The sequence below is a fragment of the Lissotriton helveticus genome, chromosome 2_1, assembly GCF_964261635.1.
Source record: "Lissotriton helveticus chromosome 2_1, aLisHel1.1, whole genome shotgun sequence".
NCBI classification, from domain to species: domain Eukaryota; kingdom Metazoa; phylum Chordata; class Amphibia; order Caudata; family Salamandridae; genus Lissotriton; species Lissotriton helveticus.
The window spans coordinates 22,228,858-22,252,628 of NC_136059.1; the positions used below are offsets into that span (position 1 = coordinate 22,228,858).

The 23,771-nt window shown below is 48.8% G+C and overlaps 1 long non-coding RNA gene across 1 annotated transcript in view; it reads left to right on the top strand.

The window, feature by feature from the left end:
* The window catches only part of LOC144819185 (uncharacterized), an 84,137-nt gene extending 74,514 nt beyond the window's left edge, over nucleotides 1-9,623 (top strand). Inside the window, exon 2 of the long non-coding RNA XR_013607226.1 lies at nucleotides 8,671-9,623. This is a non-coding gene — a long non-coding RNA (uncharacterized LOC144819185). The remainder of the gene's footprint in view (nucleotides 1-8,670) is intronic.
* Nucleotides 9,624-23,771: the final 14,148 nt, after the last annotated feature.

The following is a 23,771-nucleotide window of genomic DNA, read 5'->3' on the forward strand; positions in this document are numbered from 1 at the left end:
TTGCGTGTCACTGCTCACCCAGTGACATGCACACTATACTTCTTGCATGTCACTGCTCGCCTGGTGACACGCATACAATATTTCTTGCGTGTCACTGCTCACCTGGTGACACGCACACCATACTTCTTGCGTGTTACTGCTCACCCAGTGACATGCAAACCATACTTCTTGCATGTCACTGCTCACCTGGTGACACGCACACCATACTTCTTGTGTGTTACTGCTCACCCAGTGACATGCAAACCATACTTCTTGCATGTCACTGCTCGCCCGGTGACACGCACACCATATTTCTTGCGTGTTACTGCTCACCAAGTGACATGCAAACCATACTTCTTGCGTGTCACTGCTTGCCCGGTGACACGCACACCATACTTCTTGCATGTCACTGCTCACCCAGTGACATGCACACCATACTTCTTCCATGTCACTGCTCGCCTGGTGACACGCATACCATATTTCTTGCGTGTCACTGCTCGCCCGGTGACATGCACACCATACTTCTTGCGTGTCACTGCTCGCCCGGTGACATGCACACCATACTTCTTGCGTGTCACTGCTCGCCCGGTGACACGCACACCATACTTCTTGCGTGTCACTGCTCACCCGGTGACATGCATACCATACTTCTCGCATGTCACTGCTCGCCCGGTGACACGCACACCATACTTCTTGCGTGTCACTGCTCACCTGGTGACATGCATACCATACTTCTTGCGTGTCACTGCTCGCCCGGTGACACGCACACCATACTTCTTGCGTGTCACTGCTCACCCGGTGACATACACACCATACTTCTTGCATGCCTCTGCTCGCCTGGTGATACGCATACCATATTTCTTGCGTGTCACTGCTCGCCCGGTGACACGCACACCATACTTCTTGCATGTCACTGTCACTCAGTGATAAGCACACCATATTTTTGCTGAGGCTACGGCTGCATTCGGGTCTTGTGGGCACATCGTTTCCTTAACTCTGATATGCACACCTTTGCTATAGTGTGTCGCCAAGGTGCACGCCTCAAGCCTTTTTCATGTGTGATACGATCACAGTATTTGAGTGTCACATTCCTATTCAGCTCACAATTGGGCATGCAGTGGTAGTTATTACACACACACCTTTATACTATAGCATGTCCTATTTGAATGTCAATTGTCCCTACAGCTCGAGGTTTGAGCATGCAACAGTAGCATCGATTTGGCGGTTTACATCAAGCTGGGCAGTTATCAGGCTTCCGCGTCATGGTTGTTGGTGATACGCTCACCCCCAAGCAAGTTGCATCATCAGGATGTACAGACACACTGGTTGGAAGGAATAGTGACGTGCTCTACAATTGCTTAAAGTTCCTCTTTTTATCAAGGTAGAGGCACCCTAAGCTGGTGGTGTAGAGTACGCACCTCGACGCTCACTATCTCTGTTCGCTTCTTCATTGTGACATGCAACACTAAGTTGATTGCACAACTATTCTTGGGTGTAACGTGCAGCAAGATCGATTGTGCGTGTAGGGCGCGTTCATCAGTTTGGAGCTTTATATAGACAAATCGTGTAAAATTGTTATTGTTATTGTTATTGTTAGTTTAGATTTATAACGCGCCCAATCACCTGCAGGTCTCTAAGCGCATTGGAAATAGATGTTATTACAATAACTTAGCTTCACTCCTCCAAGAGACACAGCTACAGGACTATTTCTGTGCTATCTCCTGGCTTGAAGGTTTGCCAAGAATGTATTTTCCAAGTGACGCAGCAATGGTTAATATGGATCTCCCCTCACAGCAGCCATTTATGATGACTGAGAGAAAATCCACTTTGAAACGAGAGGAGTGGAAAGAGTACTTTGCTGATTATATTTACAAAATTGACAATGATGACCCATCTCTGGAGAGGAAGAAAGGTATATTATTACCTTGTCTTGGTCCTGGCGGTTTGAAAACATATAACCGTATGGAAAAGAAACCCTATTCAGGTGATGCGGGGAATGTGTTTACGCATGCCTCAGCTGACCTTGAAGCATATTTGACACCCTTTATTTGCAAAGAGATTGATACAAATTTTACCACAGAAAGCAGGGCGACAATGAAAGAATTCAGGATTTTGTAGCAGAGTTAAGACTATGGCTCTGGTTTGCGGAGTTGAAGGGTTGGAGGAGGAGTTGGACAGAGACCAGGTTATAATGCACTGTAATAATCCATCTTTACAGGATAGACTTAGGGTTCATGGGGCATCCAGTCTACAGGAGGTTGATTCCATTATCAGCAAAGCGGAACCTGCAATCAGGTACACTAACGCTGTCGAAACAGCAAACAAAAAAGAGGCTGCGGGAGCATGGTCAAAACAATACGAAAGAAACTTATTAAAAAAAGGGAGCGGAGGAGGGTACAACCAAACAGAAACAGAACCCTCACCCCAATGCTAGAATGGGGAATCTTAGGGGTGAATGTGGAAGTTCTACTCATTTGCATGACAGGAGGTGTCCTGCCCTAGGTCAAGAATGCTCAAAGTGCAGTATTGTGGGGCATTATGAGAGGGTATGCTGCAGATCAAAAGCAACCAAGAGTGTAATGGAAGAGTATGAACAAAGTGATCCTTCTGATTTAGAAAAGGAGGGTCCTCAAGTTGTATGTGTACAGGATGAAGTGTTGGAAATTAATGGACATTGTAGGAAGAAGCCTGTTTGTGCCATGAAAGCTCGGGGAGTACATGCAGAATTGGTAGCTGGTTTCGCAGGAGAAAATATCAATGTCCTTGGTTTTCGTTAATTGTTATTTGAATTCAAAGGCAGAGAGGCTGAGTGAAAAATGTATGTCGCAGAGCTTGGTCAGTCTGTCCTGGAATCGTGGGACGAGAGCGAGTTGGGAATACTATTGGGGCCAAATGGTGCAGATCCTTTTCTGATTGTTGAGGAAGTCATAGGAGAAGCACACACAGAAGAGAACGTTTCCCATGGCATTTTCCTGAAGAGTGGGAGAATTAAAAGGTTTTGTTCACAGGATAGTTTAAAAAAATGATGCATGGCCTGTATTTAGCGAGTAAGAAACATACCATTTAGTGTCAGGGAGGAAGTAAGCCAAGAATTGGCTACTTATATTCTAAAATGCATTTTTATACGTAAATCAATCATTATATGAATTCAATACTTAACTTTGACTCCTACGCATTCTATCATTGCTGGCTAGTATGTGAATAATGTCTGTGTGTACTTATATGCATTTTAACTTTGCAAATTTGCACGCATTAGAAAACGAGCACTTTCAGCACTTTTTGCACTTTATTGCTAGTTTGCACATGTATGAGTAAACGATCTAGTTAGGATGCACTTTAAGAAACGCTTATTTGCACACGTGTTATTAAAAGCCTAATGTCATTGATGTTACATAGCAAATTGGAGTCGATACAAACCAGATGTATTGTTTTTATTTTTATTGTTGCTATATGGTTGTATATATACACACCGAATAAAGCATTTTGGAATTGAATTGAATTGAACAAATTGGTGAAGGCTGACATCCTAGAACACACCAAATCTTATGATTGGGTATCCCCCCTGGTAGTAGCATGAAAGACCAGTGGAAGAGTTCATTTGTATGTGGACTTAAGGGAATTAAATAAAAATATAATTGGGCGCATGTTTCCTTAAGCACACATTAATGAAATCCTCTCTGTAACAAAAAGTATGGAGTGGTTTTCCACTATAGATCGTTCCTCCACTTCTCACCAGGTACTGCATCTCACTGCTTTTATTACACCCATTGGCTGCTTTCAATTCAAGAAGGTAGACTTTGGATTGCCTCTGCTGTGGCAATGTTTCAAAGTTTAATGTACCAGTTATTTCAGGACAAAGTGAAAGTTACATTTATTTCAAGGTGAAACCTGTATAATGGGCAAAAATAGGGCAGAACATTATGCAGAGTTAAGAGCTGTACCAAGGATTCTGGAGGAGCATGGTCCAGTGTAAATGTGCACAGAACAGGGTCACTTTTCTAGGGCAAAAAAAACAGTTCTAAAGGTATCCCTCCTAAAAGAGAACTTGTTGAATCTATTTTATAAGCTCTCATGCCCCAAGGTAAAGATGAGGTCTATTATTTTCTAGGACAAGCAGAATTCTATTCCAAATTTGTATACAATTTATCTGGTATCCAATGAGACAACTACTAAATAAAGGTTGCAAGTTTGTATGGGATGAAGTATGCCAAACGGCATTTGACAGCATTAAAAAGGATATTTGTAAGGCTCCAGCATTGCTAGGTTTTGACCCAAACTGCAGCAGTGCTGTTACCATAGATGCTAGCAGCAAGGGGTCTGGCAGAAGTATTGTCCCAGGTACAAGGAGATGGTACAGAATAAGTTGTGGCTTTCGACTCATGAGCCTTGACCACCAGGGAAGAAAATACTCATTAATTGAAAGGGAAACTTTAGGTTGTGTATAGGGTCTTAAACATTTCAGGTAGTTATTTTGGGGCACAAAAGTGTTGGTAAGGACCAACCATAAACCTTTGACTAAGGTTTTCACTTTAGGGGGTCGAATGTTTCACCCAGGATCACCCGATTATAAAAGCACTTGCTGGACTACATTTATATAGTCCGTTATGTCCCAGGATCTGGTAACATAATTGCTGACTTTTTAAGTAGGATGCCATTACCTGTAGGAGAGTATACTAGCAATAAATGGGATGGATGTTTAGAGGCTTTAATGTTGCCGGAGGAACTAAGGAGCGCTGATGCCGAGACATGGGTGAAATTTCAGGAACAGGATTTGTTACTGACCAAAATTATGGAATTTGCTAAGGAAGGGTAGCCGGACAAGAAACAAGTGGAGAAAGATTTAAGTATATTTTGGGAAGCAAAACATTATCTGTCATTGGAGAAAGGGTTCCCATTGGTAGATAAAGATCAATTTGTGTCATGAGGGCCAGTTAGGGATGGTGAAAACAAAGGCAAGAGTAAAACAACCGTATTGGTGGACAGGTGCTGATAAAGAAATCGAAAGGATATTAAGAGAGTGTGTAATTTGCACTAATGCAGATAAAATCAGGGTTACTTTCAACTAGGTCTGGGCACAGCTTGTGGAGTTTGACACCGCAAAATTTTGCAGAGTTGCCAAAAAACTCTATAAATTCTGCTGAGGTCTTTGAGCAGGTGGGATATTGCTCGGCCACCCCTAATGAGTCCACTTGACTGCTGAAGGACGTTGGGGGTCAAGAACCCCTATTGTTGCCACTAGTAAGTCCCCCACAGCATGATTGCTGAGACATCGTCTGTGGCCCGCCCCCTTTCTCAACCACTCTGGAAAGGGGCCTCCTGGCACACTGCGTGTTGAGGGATGAAGCCCCCTTGGTTCCTGAGGTGGCCAAGAGCCCCTACTGTTGCCCCAAGTAAGGCCCCATCAGCCGGATTGCTAAGACCGTGATTGGAGGCCCTGCACCCTTCCTCAACCACTCTGCAAAGGGGCCTCCTGGTGCACTACAGGTTACATCCGCGGTCGCTTGTGCTTGATAGTGCTCGCCTACGGTACAAAGAAGTGCTGGCAGTTGCTGGTGAGGCCTAAAGCAGTGTTAGTGGGGTAAAAATAGTGCAGGTGCTCGAGGGAAGCTATCGAATCACGTGGGCACTCTCAAGCACTCATCAAGTCTGTTCACACTCCCTGCATGCGCAAAATCTTGTGACAAGTGCGCCAACTGAACAAACATTTGCATTATTGCGGAGTGCTGGATTTATTGGTTACTCATAGTTTTCCACAGAACTTTAAGTTGCTGATTTCCACAAACTTCTACTTTTAATGCGACTCTTCATCCCACGGAGGTTCCTTGCATGCAGCGGGAAAGAATAGGTGTGAATATCTTCGGTCCTTTTCAGGATCAGAATGGTATGAGCAAGCTAGTTCTGGTTGCCATTGACCATTTTTCCAAATGGCAGGAAGATAAAATTGTTAAGAAAGCTGATGCGGATCAGGTGGTAAACGTTTTTTAGGGCATTTTTTGTACGGTAAGATTACCCAAAGTACTGCTAAATGACAATGGTGGTAAATTTATTTCAGAGTAGTTAAAAAGACTGATGATGACTACAGGTAAAGAGCACAAGGCTACTGCTCTTTGTCACCCAAAAGGAAATGGCTGTGGGAACGGTGCGAATGAGTGATCAAGGGTATTATTGGATTGGCTAATAGCAACAACTTGAATTGGGAGCAGTTGTTTAAAACCATTGGAGCCTATAGGATTACTCACTGTGACTCCCCTGCACATGGTCCGTTTGAGTTAATGAGGGGGAGGAATCCCCACACCAAAGACAGCATGGACGGGTTACATTATGTTATGTTAATACATTTGTTAAGCACACAAATACCAAAAGGTGTTGTGGCACTGGTGGTCCAGAGTGAGCAAAGGCATCTATGTCTTAAACAACCAAGTTTTCAGGGCCATCCTAAAGGCAGACAGGGCTGGAAGTGTTCTGATGGGTAAGGGGAGATTGTTCCAGGGTTTAGTGGCTGCCACCATGAAGCGCCTGCCACCGCAGGTAGTTTTGTAGAATCTGGGAGTTGATATCAGTTTTGCTCCTTCTGATCGAAGATGTCTTTAGGGACGTACCAATGTCTAAACCAGGAACTGAGGGCCAGTGCCATGAAGTGCCCTATAGGTAATGCAAAGGGCCTTACAAATGATACATCTCTTAACAGGGTGCCAATGCAGCTTTTGCAGGTGTTTTCCGATTGATTGAAACTTGGGAGTTCCCACCAAGAGCCTAGCGGCAGCATTCGGAGTCATTTGCAACTTGCATAGCTGCTTCTCAGGCATACCAAGATGGAGCACGCTGCAGAAGTCTAATTTGGCAAGGACTAGTGAAGTAACTACTGTATTCTTGCTGTGAAAAGGGATAAAAGGTAAGATTTTCTTGATTACCTTAAGTAAGAAGAAGCTAGATGAATAGACGGCGTTGACTTGTGCCTCAAAATTTAGTTTTTTATCTATAATCATGCCAAGGCTCTTAGCCTTGGCGGCTACGATGGGTGCCATCCCCAGGTCACCTGGCCACCAGTTCTATAACCAACTTGGTGAGAAATTACCAAAGATTACTATTTCAGCTTTTTCTGAGTTTAATCTGAGACAGTGTGCGCTCTTCCAGGCACTGACTGCTGGCATACACTCCCTAAGTCTTTGCATCAGTAGAAGATTGTTTTTAAAATCAGACAATACGATTTGTGTATCGTCTGCATACGAAGTTAATGCCAAACCAAAGGATCTGATAGGTACAGCTAATTCAGACACATGGATATTAATAAGAGTGGGACTCAAAGAAAAGCCCTGTGGGACCCCACATGGAAGGCCAAAGGAAGGGGAGTCATAGCTACCCAAGGCTCCTGATTGTATTCTCCCGGACAGAAAGGAAGAAACCAGTGTAAGAGCTTTGTCGGAAATGCCGATAGAGTTCAGACTATTAAGTAGCAGATTATGATCGACCGTGGCGAAGGCTGCCGACAGGTCAAACAGAATCAGAGCAGCAGCTCCTCCTACATCCAAGACTGCTCTAATTTTGTCAGTGGTTTTAATTAGGGCAGATTCGGTACGGTGTTCTGCCCTGAAACCAAGCAGAGTCTCAACCAGGCAGTTGTTGTGCAGATAGAGAGTTAGCTGTTCATTCATAACTTTTTCCACCAGTTTATCTGGCAGCGGAAGACGTAAATTGGGCCTGTGATTATTTGGTTCAGTAGGATCAAGGCTAGGTTTTTTTCAGCAGTGGCAAAATAGATGCCCTTTTCCAAATAGAAGGAAACACACCCTGTATGAACATGGAGTTGGAAATGGCGGTAAGACTAGGACCCAGAATCTCAGGGGCTTGCTTAAACATACTGGGGGGAGAGGGTCATGGGGAGAACCTGATTTGGCCTGCTGGATAAGAGTTATGACCTTATCATTGGTAACTGGTTGAAATTCAGTGAAGGTCGGAACATTAAGGGAAACGCCATCGGCTGAAACACACTCCTCTGAGTGTGTCTTATAGTCGAAAGTGACATATATGTGCTCTACTTTCTTCAAAAAATGCTACGATAAAGAGTTGCAAATTGTTTGTGAGTACTCAGTTGTGTTTTTTCCGGAGGTACGGACAGTTTGGAGACTACTTGAAAGAGTTATCTGGTGGAGTTTTTTGCTTCCTCAATTTGCTTAGCATAGTAGGAGCTGCGTAAGTATCAGACTTTTGTATTGGTCAGGTTGAATGAGCAAAGATTCAATGAAAAGAAACTTGCTTGGATCAACCTCTCATTAACAAGTACTAACAATAAGAAATAGTAGATAAAAGAAAACTAACATACACACGACATATATATATATGGAAAGAGCGCATATGCATGCTTGAATAACAAAGTATAATTGCTACATAACTGAAATCCCGCTTGAAACCAAAAGTTGTTGTGCGCATGCGCGAACCAGAACAGCACAAATAATCATGTTCTTAATCAAATGAGAGGGAAACTCTCATACATGCGCAAAGAGTTACTAACTGTAGGTCTCCCGGCACCGCGTGCCTGGCATATGGTTGCCTGAATTTAAAAAGAGTTGTCGATGCCAATGCTTTTGCTTAACAAAGAAGAAAATAACAGGGGATAGAGTAGAAGTGGGTGGTGAACAGTAATAATAGCATATTTGAGAAAATAACATCTGTTTATGATTCTTTTATTAATAGTGTGCATTTGTCCTGATGTGCTAAGCCAAAGAAAAGATGACAGTTAAAGCGTAACACAAGCTGGGTCTGCGCGCTGAAGTTTTGAAGTGACCTGCTGACCGGACCATTGGCAGGCTGCCAAGAGCCAAGGACAGAAGCCTGGGAACGCTCTTCAACTGCAGAATTACATAACATTTTGTATCTAATTTGTTTCTGTGAATGTATGTGAGAGGAAATGGCACCGAAAGTTGAATAAATTAAATGGGAAGGGTTTTTTAGATAAAATTTTCATTAAGAAATCAAGAATGACCGCATGAGGCGATGATAACTCCCCTGGCCCCTGCCCAATCAAAATCCGGGATCGACTGAGACCTGCAAATTTTGAGGGTTGGACATGCAGAAATAAAGACTATAACTAGTGTGATTTAAGCTAAGAAAGGTGTTGACATTGAGTCTGAGTGATGTGTCGGCGGGAGCTGCTACTGGAAGAGAATGGACTGGGGAGATTCAATCCTGAAAGACAGTCTGATTAGATTGAAGATTTGTGGAATAATCTCGATGAGGGAGAGAGTGTAAGAGAGGGATGCGCTCCGGTGCGCTGGGTTCTAGAAAAGTGTAGCAAGTATCATCCCATCCTGCACCTGTCCTTTAGTCTTTGTCTCCTGACTCTTAATCAGGTGACCTCCAGCTGTCCTTTTCGCCAGGGGTTAGGATTCCCCGTTTCACCATTCGGTAAATATTATTCTGTCTTAAAATTTGCATATCTCTTGCAAAGTATGAGTTATTATGTATTTTGTCTCTTCATCTATCGCTTCTAATGCATTAAAATTTGTTGAATGCATCTGTATGTAATTTGAATGTAATTTGAATAATGAATTTTTCTCTCCATGAAAGTTGATGGAGTTTGCACTGTGAATCTGTACTAATGAGCGTTCATTTTGAATGAGTTATTAGATAAAATTAATTGAATCTTACCCGGAGTCTGTGATGATTTTATTGTAAGTTATTAAGATCGAATAATGAATTTGTTAATATCACCATCAACTACTCGGCTAATGGTCCATTGACCAAAGGAAGAGTGTTGATCTGTGAAGATTAGTTAAACATTGACTAATTCAGATCAAGGTGAAAATTAAACTTGACCCCCAGCGAAACAGTAAGGAAATATGAATGTGCATATGGGACCTTTTTTTTTTTTTAAACAATTTTTATTATTTTTCAGCGTAATAAACATACACGTTGACAATCAATACGACAATAGTTCTATGAAGATTTGGATATACAGTTAAGCATTAACAGATTTTATAAGTACAGTATCACGTGAGGTAGCCCATTATGCCTTCTACTGCGTCTAGCAGCTCAGTTGTCACAATCGCATTCCCCTCCCTCGTCTTCATCTGAGCTATCTTCATCATCTTCCGGCAACGGGTCACAAAGTTCCCCCCTATATACATTCCAACTAGTCCAAACCTTGTTCCACTTACGAGGGCACGCCCTATTGACATACACCGCTCTTTCAGTTAACATTAATAAGTCCATGTTCCTGCTCCATTGCGCCAGTGTTGGTAAGTCTGCAGCGCCCCATTTTTGTGCAATATCTCGCTTCGCCACCATGAGTGCTAGCGGGCCCCATATTAGGCCATATCTAGATAAATCATTTGGATCCCAAACATTCAAAAGACATTTACGCGGCTCTGGCGTCAGTGATACCTTTAGTGTTTGTGAAATAGTGCGCATCACTTGACGCCAGTAGGCCGAGATGAATGGACAGTCCCAGAGGGTATGGAACAGGGTACCTTCATTGCCACAGTCCCGAAGACAATAGAGATGCAGAGCTCGCTGGAGTTTGTGTAGTGTGGTTCTAGTATAGTATATGCGATGCAGGATTTTTAATTGTACCAGCCGGAATTTAGCCGAAATGCCCACTGTAAGAACTGGGACCACCAGTTCTCCGGGGGGTAGCTTGGCTCGAGCAGGAAGGTAACCAGGGGCATATGAGTAAAGTACCTACTCAACACGCTCATCCACTGAGACAATACGTGGGCGCAATAATGGAGACCACACCAGTACTTTTGATTGAAAATTAATAGCTTTTATATAGGTTTCAGATCAAGGTAATCAATGCATCAACATTTCCTAGTATATTTCATTAAGGCATTCTTGTAATGTGAGCACAAGTAGCAAATCATCAAATAACACAGCCCTTTTTCATTGAACTCTTTAGCAGGAAAAGGGGGGGTACTTTCATAAACCCGGAACTGGCCTTTCAAGAAGCAATCATGAACATTTCTTCTTGTAAATATCAACAGTTCAATACAGGTAATCACTTCATCGAAATAGCAAAGGGGTAATCAATCAGTATCATAGCCCAACCCCATATATGCTCACAGAAGCCCGCCCCTGCAAGAAATTCAGAACAGGGCAATAATTCACAGCTCAATTGGCAGGCTTAAAGCAGGTAATCAGACATGCACAGTGAATCCAGAATGAGCCTGACTTAAGGCATGCATAGTCAATCGGTTTTGAGGAACCTTTAAAGTTAACCAAGGGCTCATAGTCATGAGAGGCTCATTGGGGCCAAAGGGGCCCAGTCTCAGTTCTCCCCGGGGGAGGGGCAAACTCGGGGCCCTGTCCGGCCTTCCGCCCTCCTCCCCGGGGGTTACCTGTTGTTTTCGGGCCTCCGGGGCCCTTGCGTGGACTCTGGGGTGAGGGGAGGGGCTCCAGCCCTCCCGGAGCCTCACTCGGCCCAGCGCAGTGCAGGAACAACTGGGGAGCACCGACGCCAGGGGCGAGGGAGAACCAGCGTTTGGGGGCAGAACGGAGGGGGTCTTGTGCTCCGCGGCCCCCTCCGAGACGAGTCGGAGCTTCCCTCCCTGGTGCCGGGCCTCTCTGTCGAAGGTGCGGTGCTGGCAGCCAATAGCTGCGCGGCTCTGGCAGGGGGCGTGGCCGATGACGAGGCCGGAGTCCCCGTCACGTGCTGCTGGCTTGGGAGGCTTCAGGCCTAGTGCAGCCTGGTGTACTCGATGCGGCGGCCCTCTCCTGGCACCCGGGGGCCGCCGAGGGGGGCTCGATGACGGTGCAGGACCCGCTGGGGCACGGAGCGGCAGGGTAACTTCGGCCCAGCGCGGCCCGTGGAGGATTCCGGCGGCCCTCTCCTGGCACACGGTGGCCGCCGAAGCGAAAGCAATGCCGGCGCTGACGCCGCAGCCACCAGTGGGGATTCCTAGGCGCTACAGGAGGGCGCAAACGGCTCCGGGCCCCAGCGGTGAGTCGCCCTGGCCAGCGCACTCCATTCTCTAAGCGCTTGGGGGCCGTTTCAGTTAGCGCTCACACGGGGCATCAGCGTGAGGGCAGGCAAGTGCGTGAGGGACAATTTTACAGTAGTTCTTGGCAGGCAGGCAGGCAGTCTCTGACACAGCGCTTGAAAAGGGGGTGCAAGTTACAGCGCTTTTCACGTCTTGCAGCAAGTAATGCAGGCAGGATGGAAGCAGAGAAAGTCAGTCAGGGGGAGGCAGGTAGGGCAAAATGGGCCCAGGTGGAGGCAGGGAGTGCGCAGGGCAGCACAGTCCAGTACCTGGTCGATCCCCCAGCAGTCTCTGTGTGAAGGGTAAGTAGTCTTCTTGGCGCTTGGATGGGTCTGCGCCCTTATGTGTTGGTTTCTTGAAGAGGGGGGGGGTCTGAGTTGGAGGCTGGATAAATTCCCTCAGGTCCCTGAAGATGGACCCTGGGGTTCCCTACCGCTGGGCCAGATCAGGGGGCTTGTCTAGGATACCTCACTCAGCTTAAGAGGCAGCACCTAAATCCTGTCACTCCCAGTGGCATAAGTTCCTGACTAGGCCCTCCCACCTAAATCTCCTGCGTGTGTTCCCCAGGTCAGTGATTCCCCAACTGACTAGAAAAAGTTCCCTCCCTTGCTTAAGTATGCCCAGGTCAGGTGACCACTCTCTAAGGCGGCAAGAATAAGCTCCGCCTTTCTTCTGGAAGGTTCCAGGAGCTTCCCCACTCTACCTATGGACAGGGGATGGCATGCTGGCATTGCAACAATGTATGGGGATCCAGCCAGCTCCTGGCAACCAGGGTGCTACACCAAAAGACCACGCTGCAGTAGCAGGGGCCAGTGGCAGCCATGTTTGGAGTAGAGAGCACCTGCACCCTAACATGGATTAGCCATAAAAAGATGCCCGGAGACCTAAGGGCCAGCAAAAAGAAGGTGGGAAAAATAAGGCAAGGGTGAAAAAAATAGGGAAAGACCACCCTAGGGCTGACAGGTCTAACATGCGTCCCCCCCAGCTGAAAGTGGGAGAGCTACCCAACCTCTAGGGAGTTCTCGTCACTTTGGCGGAAAAACCGGGAGGGACCGTCAGCATTGGCGTGGTCAACTCCGGGCCGATGTTCCACCCTAAAGTCCATCCCCTGTAGGGAAATGGACGACCTTAGCAACTTGGGATTTTCGCCTCTCATCTGCATGAGCCAGCGAAGGGGTCGGTGGTCGGTTTTAATTAGGAAGTGAGAGCCAAAAAGGTATGGCCTCAGCTTCTTCAAGGCCCAGACCACAGCGAAGGCTTCCCGCTCGATGGTACTCCATCGCTGTTCCCGAGGGAGGAGTCTTCTGGAGATGAAGGCCACAGGTTGGTCTTGGCCATCATCGTTGAGTTGCGATAGCATGGCGCCTATGCCATGCTCTGAGGCATCCGTCTGCACGATGAATTCTTTTTGGAAGTCCGGAGTGGTCAGCACCGGAGCGGTGCACCTCGCGCGCTTCAGCTCGCGCGCTTCAGTGTTTCAAATGCCTCCTGGCAAGCAGCCATCCAGATCACCTTGCGTGGCTGCTTTTTGGACGTCAACTCGTTCAAGGGGGCCACGATGGTGCCATATCCCTTGACGAACCTGCGGTAATAGCCAGTGAGGCCGAGTAAAGCTCGGACCTCAGTCTGAGTCTTGGGGTCTCCCAGGCCATGATGGTCTCAATTTTGGCCTGGAGGGGCTGCACCTTACCCCCGCCCACCAGGTGTCCCAGGTAGACGACAGATCCCTGTCCAATCTGGCACTTGCTAGCCTAGATGGTGAGGCCCGCACGTTGTAAAGCCCGCAGCACCTCCTGGAGATGCTGCAGATGGTCCTCCCAGGTGCTACTGAAGACAGCTATGTCATCCAGGTACGCCGCTGAAAAGGACTCCAGGCCAGAAAGCACCTGGTTCACCAACCGCTGGAAGGTGGCCGGAGCATTCTTGAGCCCGAAGGAATTGGAAGTGGCCCTCGGGGGTGGAGAACGCTGTTTTCTCCTTCGCTCCATCGGCCATGGCAATCTGCCAGTACCCTGATGTCAAGTCGATGGTGCTGAGGTACTTGGCTGCTCCCAGCCGGTCAATCAGCTCGTCTGCCAGTGGGATCGGGTGCGCGTCTGTCTTGGTGACAGAGTTCAACCCCCGATAGTCCACACAGAACCGAAGTTCTGGTGTGGTGCCCGGTGGAGCCGCTTTCGGCACAAACACGACCGGACTAGCCCACGGGCTGCTGGAGGGTTCGATCACCCCCAGCTCCAGCATTTTGGTCACCTCACCCTGGATGCTGTTCTTCACTTTCTCGGACAGCCGGTAAGACTTGTTTTTTACTGGCGGACTGTCCCCTGTGTCCACATCATGGGTACACAGATGTGTAATTCCAGGCATGAGGGAGAACAACGATACCTGGCGGCTGTCCCTCTGTTGCTCTGGGGTCAAGGATGGGGAGAGGACAACTCTCTCCACTGAACCATCCTTTTCCTGAGCCGCTAGAAGGTCCGGAAGAGGCTCACTCTCCTCCTCCTCGCTCCCATCCGTCACCATGAGGAGAGCAAGCTCCGATCGCTCATGGTGAGGCTTCAGGTGGTTGACGTGGAGCACCCGATGGGGCTGACGGGGGGTCTTCAAGTCAACGACGTAGGTGGTCTGGCCTCGACGCTCCACAATCTTGTATGGACCAGTCCACCGGTCCTGGAGGGCACTAAGCTCCCCAGGCTCCATGACCCACACCTTCTGTCCAGCGTCCAACTCCACTGTCCGAGCGTTGCAGTCATACCACTCCTTCATGACGGCTTGGCTAGCCTCTAAGTTGTCTGAGGCTTCCTTCCACAGCTTGACCATCTGGCTGCGGAATGCCAGCATGTAGCTGACAACATCACAGAGAAGCTTCTTCGAAGTCTTCTCCCACCCCTCTCTGACAACGCTGAGGGGTCCCCTAACGGGATGGCCAAAGAGCAGTTTGAAGGGGCTGAACCCGACTCCCTTCTGGGGTACCTCGCGGTACGAGAACAGCAAGCAAGGGAGGAGGATGTCCCATTTCTGCCTCAAGTCTTCTGGCAGGCTCCGGATCATCCCCTTCAAGGTCTTGTTGAAGCGCTCTACGAGCCCGTTAGTCTGGGGGTGGTAAGGAGTGGAGAACCAATACGTCACTCCGCACTCCTTCCACATGGCCTGCATTTAGGCCGACATGAAATTTGTGCCCCTCTCCGACACCACGACCTTGGGTAATCCCACTCGGGTAAATATCCCCATCAGGGCCTGCGCCACCACAGGTGCAGTAACGGTCCTCAGAAGGATGGCCTCCGGGTACCGAGTGGCTTGGTCCACAGACACCAAGATGAACCGGTGTCCCGCAGAGGTCAGAGGGTCCAACGGTCCAACGATGTCAATACCGACCCGCTCAAAGGGGGTCCCGACCACCGGGAGCAGTTCCAATGGGGCCTTCACTTTGGTCCCCGTCTTGCCACTTGCCTGGCAAGTCTTGCAGGTCTTGCAGTAGGTGTCAGAGGCAACCTTCATCCTGGACCAATAAAAATGTGGGACTAGCCTCGCAAAGGTCTTGTCCTTGCCCAGGTGTCCAGCCAAGGGTATCTCATGCGCCAATTCCAACAAAAAGGCCCGGTAGCATTGGGGGACCACTAAGGCCCTCGAGGATTCATGCACCGGAACCTTTGGCTCACTGTACAGGAGGCCATCCTCCCAATACACGTGATAGCTGCCGATCTCTTGGTTGACCGCTTGGGCTTCGGCCTGTCGCCGCATGCCTTCAAGCGTGGGGCATTCCTTCTGCGCCCGACAGAATTCCTCCCGGGTAGGCCCTCCTTCCACATGCCACTCGGCAAGGGTCAGCTTGTCCCCCACGGGAACGACATCCACCTCCACGGACTCCGGGGGTACCTCTGTGGGCTCCCCATCCATCACACGGGGTGTGTCCTCCACAACACTCTCCTCTGGACCGGCACTGGGTTGGGCCATTGTCTCAGGCTCCAATCCGGGTTGAGCTTCTTGCCGGGCAGCCATGGACCGCGTCACTATGCAAGTCCACCCTGGTAACCCCAGCATCTCAGTGTGGGCCTTAAACTCCACTTCCTTCCAGGCGGTATGTTCCAGGACATTACCTAGCAGACAGTCCACAGGCAAGGCAGGGCTGATCGCAACTCTCAACGGGCCTGACACTCCTCCCCACTCAAAGGGAACTTGAGCCACGGGATAGTAGCTCATACTGCCGTCAGCCAACATGGCCGGATGGTACACATCAGGTACTATACAGCACTCCGTCTTCGCAACTGAAGATTCATTACTATTCCAGTACTTGGTATACATCCAACTGTCATTAGTGAATGTGCGGTCTTTTCCTTTTGGATACAGCACTACCGATTTCCCTTTTCTAGCACATCAGGTACTACCTGCTCAGGGGACACCAGCCGCCTCACTACGGTGGTCATGCTGGCACCTGTGTCCCTCAGAGCGTCCACCTCCTCCCCATTGACCTTCACCCTCTGCTGGTACTTAGCAGTATTCGATTGTAAGGGCGTCACTGGGGCCATCTCTCTATCCCCAAGTGAAACCAGGGTCAGGCCATTCCACTCCCCTTCCCTATCTAGGGGCAGCTCCATCCCAAGCGCTACACTCACCACCCCGGGACTCTTGCCACCAGTGGGGGCTGGGGGTCGTTTGCGACACTGGGCGTCTCCCTTGTAGTGTCCGACCTCTCCGCACTCATAGCACCGGACCACTTTTGGGTGCTGACTCTTGTCAGGGTAAGTGGGTTTTGGGGAACGGGTCTGAGGTGGGGTACCTACTCCTCTCCCAGAACTGTCTAGTTTGTGGGCCTCGTGAGAACTCCGTTCTTTTATCTCCACACTCTTTCTTCTGGGGGGCGCCCTGTCCGCCTTTCGGGCCATCTCCCCCGGGGTCCTTGTGTGACACCCGGGTGCTAACCCAAGTATCCGCCTCCTCCGCAAGCTCACGGGGATCAGTCAGCTTGCTGTCCACCAGATGTTGGCGCTGCTGCGGAAAACACTTATCCAAGAGGTGCTCTCTCAAAAAAAGATTGTACAGGCCCTCATAATCATGCACCTCGCTGCCACGCACCCAACCATCCAGAGCCTTATGGGCATAGTCAAAAAAATCCACCCAATTCTGCGTGGACAGCTTATGGCTGCCACGGAACTTCTGGCGATACCTTTCGGGGTTGAGGCCAAATTGTTTAATGAGCTCCTCCTTCATGGGGGAATACCTTAACTGGTCTGCCTTATCCAAATACAGGAGGGTGTCCCTGACGTCGGGAGGTATATAACGGTACAAACCACCTCCCCAATGTTTCTCGGTCACCCCATGGGCAGTCAAGGCCACTTCATACGCCTCCAACCACCTTGCAATGTCATCTCCCTTGGTGTAGCTCGCTATCACCTCCTTAGGTAACCAGAATCTGGGCTCCTGCTGAGCCTCTGGTATGCTGCCACCATTCAGACTTCCTGGCGCACCCAACTGCAATGCTCTCAGCTCCATTTCTTTCAGCTGGAGCTCGTGCGCCAATTTCCTTTCCTCCATAGCTAGTCTTTCTCTCTCCAAAGCAAGCTTCTTGTCTTCCCTTTCTCTCTCCCTCTCGTGCTCTAACTTGGCAAGCTCCCACTTCAATCGCCTCTCCTCCCTCCTGTCCTCGTACTCCTGCGACGACACACTCCCCCTGGATACACTACTCCCTGCCCTGGGACGTCTTCCTGGCAACACATTGTCGGACATATCAATGTTGAGCAGGCCTGGGTCTTCTTGAGTGTCCGCCTCCCCTTGTGTGACCTGTCCCTCCTGTTCCTCATCCTCTCTCTCCCCTGGGTGGGCCCTTACCCATGCCCTCAAGGCGGCGCGGAGCTCTTCTTTTACAGCCCTCTGCCCCACCGGCACCCCCATCCAATGACAAAACTCCCTTAACTGCACTACCGTGTACCTATCAAGGTCAGCCAGCTGGAACTCCATTTTGTCAGGTGGGGACCCAGGTAACTTGAAAGAAAGACACTAGGACGTAGGCAACAATGTTGGGTCAACACAGGTCCCTACACACTTTGCAGGCTAGACAGTGGTGGGCAATTGAGTAAGCTTGTAGGCACAATAGGTGTCCAAGTAATTGCAGCGCACTCTGTCCCACTGGAGGGTGCTGGGTAGCTACAGGTCCTGCATCCCACCGCTCGCCAACAATGTAAGAACTGGGACCACCAGTTCTCCGGGGGGGTAGCTTGGCTCGAGCAGGAAGGCAACCAGGGGCATATGTGTAAAGCAGCTACTCAACACACTCATCCACTGAGACAATAAGTGGGCACAATAATGGAGACCACACCAGTACTTTTGATTGAAAATTAATAGCTTTTATATAGGTTTCAGATCAAGGTAATCAATTCTTCAACATTTCCTAGTATATTTCATTAAGGCATTCAGTTTTCAGTTCAAAAGCTTTCATTCTGGTTGTCATAACAATCCATATAAGCACAGACAAGAAATAAAACAACAATTAAAATGATTAAAAGGCTCAATAATACATATATGCAAATAAAGCCACCTGAAAAGACACTTAATATTCTTGTACAGGGGTGCGTCCATAAAGTGCAAAAGTACTACATCTTGCCAAAACAGCAGCTGAAACACACAACTATACACAAATACAAATACTATAAGCCTTTAAAAAAGAAGAATATGTCAACAGGGCCAGTGCATAGTTTATATATTACAGCTGGTTGCTGATTGCCAAGTTAAAAATTAATAGATTTCCTGGCATCTATACATTTCATTATATACATAGCAACCGAAAAACAAATGTCCGGATTTTCTAGACACATAATTAATTTCATTGCAAGTTTCGTGGATTGTGCATTAAACTTTAGAAAAAAGTGGCTTAAGATAAAAAATCCTTAAAAAGTGATAACATTTACAAAACAATAAAAAATGACAGCAGCTTTGCCTTGAAGTTAGATCACAGGGGCAAACAGAGTTTGAGCCAGTTTGCATGACAGGAAATGCCACCAGGTGATGTACGGTGCCCAATCTAAGACGTGTTAAGACAAATCGATGTGTATTGTGTGTGACCATAGACAGATAAGATTGAAAACCTTTATTTAAATCAAGCTCTTCGTAGAAAACAACCGTAGACAGCGTCCTAGACTGCCTTGCTCTTTTCTCACTCTTATAAGATAGAAATTTCTCCTTTAATTCCATCTTAGAGATAGAGGCTGCGAAATCTGGAGTTAACAAAATGTCATTATTAAATAAGGTACGGTACCAGTGATGGATATATTTCAACCATGGTCTACAAAGAAAATAATCCAATTTTAGGCAATCTCTTAATATTTGTTGGGTAAACAACGTTTCAGGTTTTACACAGATAGATCGCCATAATGTTAGAGGACGCAGAGCTGCAAGATCTGTAATGTAATTTATACCTACTTCTTCATGCACCAATAGAGTAGATGCAGATTGGGGGACACACAATATTCTCTTTAAGAATTTATTTTCGTCACGTTGCATAGTCTTTCCGTCGCAGTAACCCCAGATTCCTGCCCCATAAAGTGCTGATGAAACACATCTGGCGTTGTAAATGGTTACCAGGTCCTTAATTCTTCTGGTGCCCCCCAATTTTTTGCAAAATGTGAAGATGCTGATTGTATTCCTATTCATCTTCAAACCTATATTATTAAATTCGTGTATCCATTTCCCGTCATCTGAAAATGTTATTCCAAGATAACAAAATTTCTTTACAGTTAGCAGCTTCTCGTTGTCAATAAAAAAGGAGCTTATTAGGTTAGATTTCTTGCCACATACCATGGCAACAGTCTTACTTTTATTAATCTTTAGTTTCCTGTCCTTAATAAATTCAACAAAGGCGTTTATTAGGCGCTGTAATCCAATTTTTATACGGGATATTAAAACAGTGTTGTCTGCATATAAAAGAATGGGCACCACCTTACCATCGAAACGCGGGGCATCTGCAGGGATTTGGCCAAGGGCTGAATCTATTTGATTGATAAATAATGAAAATAGAAGGGGGGCTAATACACAACCCTGGCGTATGCCTCTGGTAACTTTAAAAAAAGGAGTACATTCTCCGGATGGGCCGTATCGAACTTTACAGGACAGCGTTTCGTAAAGCCTCCCTAGAAAATGCACTATTTCATAAGGAGCGCCTAAGTCCAATAGGATCCTCCATAATGTGTAACATGGTCCACAAGGTCGAAAGCGCTGCTTAAGTCTGCGAAGCAGAGAAATAAATTCCCCTCCTTCGCGACAGTATATTTATTTATCAAAAGTTCGAGGTTGGCACACTGCTCCAAGGTTCCTAGGCCCTTCCTAAAATCATATTGTACCCTAGTTAAAATATCTTGCTCTTCAGCCCAGATTTCCAGTCTCCTTAGCAGAACTCTGCTTATCACCTTGATAGAAGCATCTAGCAAGGAGATGGGACGGTAGTTACTCGCCTCGGATCTGGATCCTTTTTTGAAAAGTGGTACTATTATCGATTGCCTCCAAGTTATTGGGATCTGTCCCTCCGCTGCCATGTTAAAAACCCTCAATAGAATGGGGGCATTCTTATCATGTGAGCACAAGTAGCAAATAATCAAATAACACAGCCCTTTTTCAATAACTCTTTAGCAGGAAAAGGGGGGGTACTTTCATAAACCAGGAACTGGCCTTTCAAGAAGCAATCATGAACATTTCTTCTTGTAAATATCAACAGTTCAGTACAGGTAATCACTTCATCGAAATAGCAAAGGGGTAATCAATCAGTATCATAGCACAACCTCACAGGAGCAAGAAATTCAGAACAGGGCAATAATTCACAGCTCAATTGGCAGGCTTAAAGCAGGTAATCAGACATGCACAGTGAATCCAGAATGAGCCTGACTTCAGGCATGCATAGTCAATCGGTTTTGAGGAACCTTTAAAGTTAACCAAGGGCTCATAGTCATGAGAGGCTCATTGGGGCCAACGGGGCCAAGTCTCAGTTCTCCCTGGGGGAGGGGCAAACTCGGGGCCCTGTCCGGCCTTCCGCCCTCCTCCCCGGGGGTTACCTGTTGTTTTCGGCCCTCCGGGGCCCTTGCGTGGACTCTGGGGTGAGGGGAGGGGCTCCAGCCCTCCCGGAGCCTCACTCGGCCCAGCGCGGTGCAGGAACAACTGGGGAGCACCGACGCCAGGGGCGAGGGAGAACCAGCGTTTGGGGGCAGAACGGAGGGGGTCTTGTGCTCCTCGGCCCCCTCCGAGACGAGTCGGAGCTTCCCTCCCTGGTGCCGGGCCTCTCTGTGGAAGGTGCGGTGCTGGCAGCCAATAGCTGCGCGGCTCTGGCAGGGGGCATGGCCGATGACGAGGCCGGAGTCCCCGTCACGTGCTGCTGGCTTGGGAGGCTTCAGGCCTAGTGCAGCCTGGTGTACTCGATGCGGCGGCCCTCTCCTGGCACCCGGGGGCCGCCGAGGGGGGCTCGATGACGGTGCAGGACCCGCTGGGGCACGGAGCGGCAGGGTAACTTTGGCCCAGCGCGGCCCGTGGAGGATTCCGGCGGCCCTCTCCTAGCACACGGGGGCCGCCGAAGGGGAAGCAATGCCGGCGCTGACGCCGCAGCCACCAGTGGGGATTCCTAGGCGCTACAGGAGGGCGCAAGCGGCTCCGGGCCGCAGCGGTGAGTCGCCCTGGCCAGCGCACTCCATTCTCTAAGTGCTCGGGCCGTTTCAGTTAGCGCTCACACGGGCCATCAGCGTGAGGGCAGACAAGCACGTGAGGGACAATTTTACAGCAGTTCTTGGCAGGCAGGCAGTCTCTGACACAGCGCTTGAAAAGGGGGTGCAAGTTACAGTGCTTTTCCCGTCTTGCAGCAAGTAATTCAGGCAGGATGGAAGCAGAGCAAGTCAGTCAGGGGGAGGCAGGTAGGGCAAAATGGGCCCAGATGGAGGCAGGGAGTGTGCATGGCAGCACAGTCCTGTACCTGGTCGATCCCCGAGCAGTCTCTGTGTGAAGGGTAAGTAGTCTTCTTGGCGCTTGGATGGGTCTGCGCCCTTATGTGTTGGTTTCTTGAAGAGGGGGGGTCTGAGTTGGAGGCTGGATAAATCCCCTCAGGTCACTGAAGATGGACCCTGGGGTTCCATACCGCTGGGCCAGATCAGGGGGCTTGTCTAGGATACCTCACTCAGCTTAAGAGGCAGCACCTAAATCCTGTCACTCCAAGTGGCATAAGTTCCTGACTAGGCCCTCCCACCTAAATCTCCTGCGTGGGTTCCCCAGGCCAGTGATTCCCCAACTGACTAGAAAAAGTTCCCTCCCTTGCTTAAGTATGCCCAGGTCAGGTGACCACTCTCTAAGGCGGCAAGAATAAGCTCCGCCTTTCTTCTGGAAGGTTCCAGGAGATTCCCCACTCTACCTATGGACAGGGGATGGCAGGCTGGCATTGCAACAATGTATGGGGATCCAGCCAGCTCCTGGCAACTAGGGTGCTACACTAAAAGACCACGCTGCAGTAGCAGGGGCCAGTGGCAGCCATGTTTGGAGTAGAGAGCACCTGCACCCTAACATGGATTAGCCATAAAAAGGTGCCCGGAGACCTAAGGGCCAGCAAAAAGAAGGTGGGAAAAATGAGGCAAGGGTGAAAAAAATAGGGAAAGACCACCCTAGGGCTGACAGGTCTAACATGCGTCCCCCCCAGCTGAAAGTGGGGAGAGCTACCCAACCTCTAGGGAGTTCTCGTCACTAAGGTGGAAAAAGCGGGAGAGACCGTCAGCATTGGCGTGGTCAACTCCGGGCCGATGTTCAACCCTAAAGTCCATCCCCTGTAGGGAAATGGACGACCTTAGCAACTTGGGATTTTCGCCTCTCATCTGCATGAGCCAGCGAAGGGGTCGGTGGTCGGTTTTAATTAGGAAGTGAGAGCCAAAAAGGTATGGCCTCAGCTTCTTCAAGGCCCAGACCACAGCGAAGGCTTCCCGCTCGATGGTACTCCATCGCTGTTCCCGAGGGAGGAGTCTTCTGGAGATGAAGGCCACAGGTTGGTCTTGGTCATCATCGTTGAGTTGCGATAGCATGGCGCCTATGCCATGCTCTGAGGCATCCGTCTGCACGATGAATTCTTTTTGGAAGTCCGGAGTGGCCAGCACCGGAGTGGTGCACCTCGCGCGCTTCAGTGTTTCAAATGCCTCTTGGCAAGCAGCCATCCAGATCACCTTGCGTGGCTGCTTTTTGGACGTCAACTCGGTCAAGGGGGCCACGATGGTGCCATATCCCTTGACGAACCTGCGGTAATAGCCAGTGAGGCCGAGTAAAGCTCGGACCTCAGTCTGATGCTTGGGGTCTCCCAGGCCATGATGATCTCAATTTTGGCCTGGAGGGGCTGCACCTTACCCCCGCCCACCAAGTGTCCCAGGTAGACGACAGATCCCTGTCCAATCTGGAACTTGCTAGCCTAGATGGTGAGGCCTGCACATTGTAAAGCCCGCAGCACCTCCTGGAGATGCTGCAGATGGTCCTCCCAGGTGCTACTGAAGACAGCTATGTCATCCAGGTACGCCGCTGAAAAGGACTCCAGGCCAGATAGCACCTGGTTCACCAACCGCTGGAAGGTGGCCGGAGCATTCTTGAGCCCGAAGGAATTGGAAGTGGCCCTCGGGGGTGGAGAACGCTGTTTTCTCCTTCGCTCCCGCCAGTAAAAACCAAGTCTTACCGGCTGTCCGAGAAAGTGAAGAACAGCATCCAGGGTGAGGTGACCAAAATGCTGGAGCTGGGGGTGATCGAACCCTCCAGCAGCCCGTGGGCTAGTCCGGTCGTGTTGGTGCCGAAAGCGGCTCCACCGGGCACCACACCAGAACTTCGGTTCTG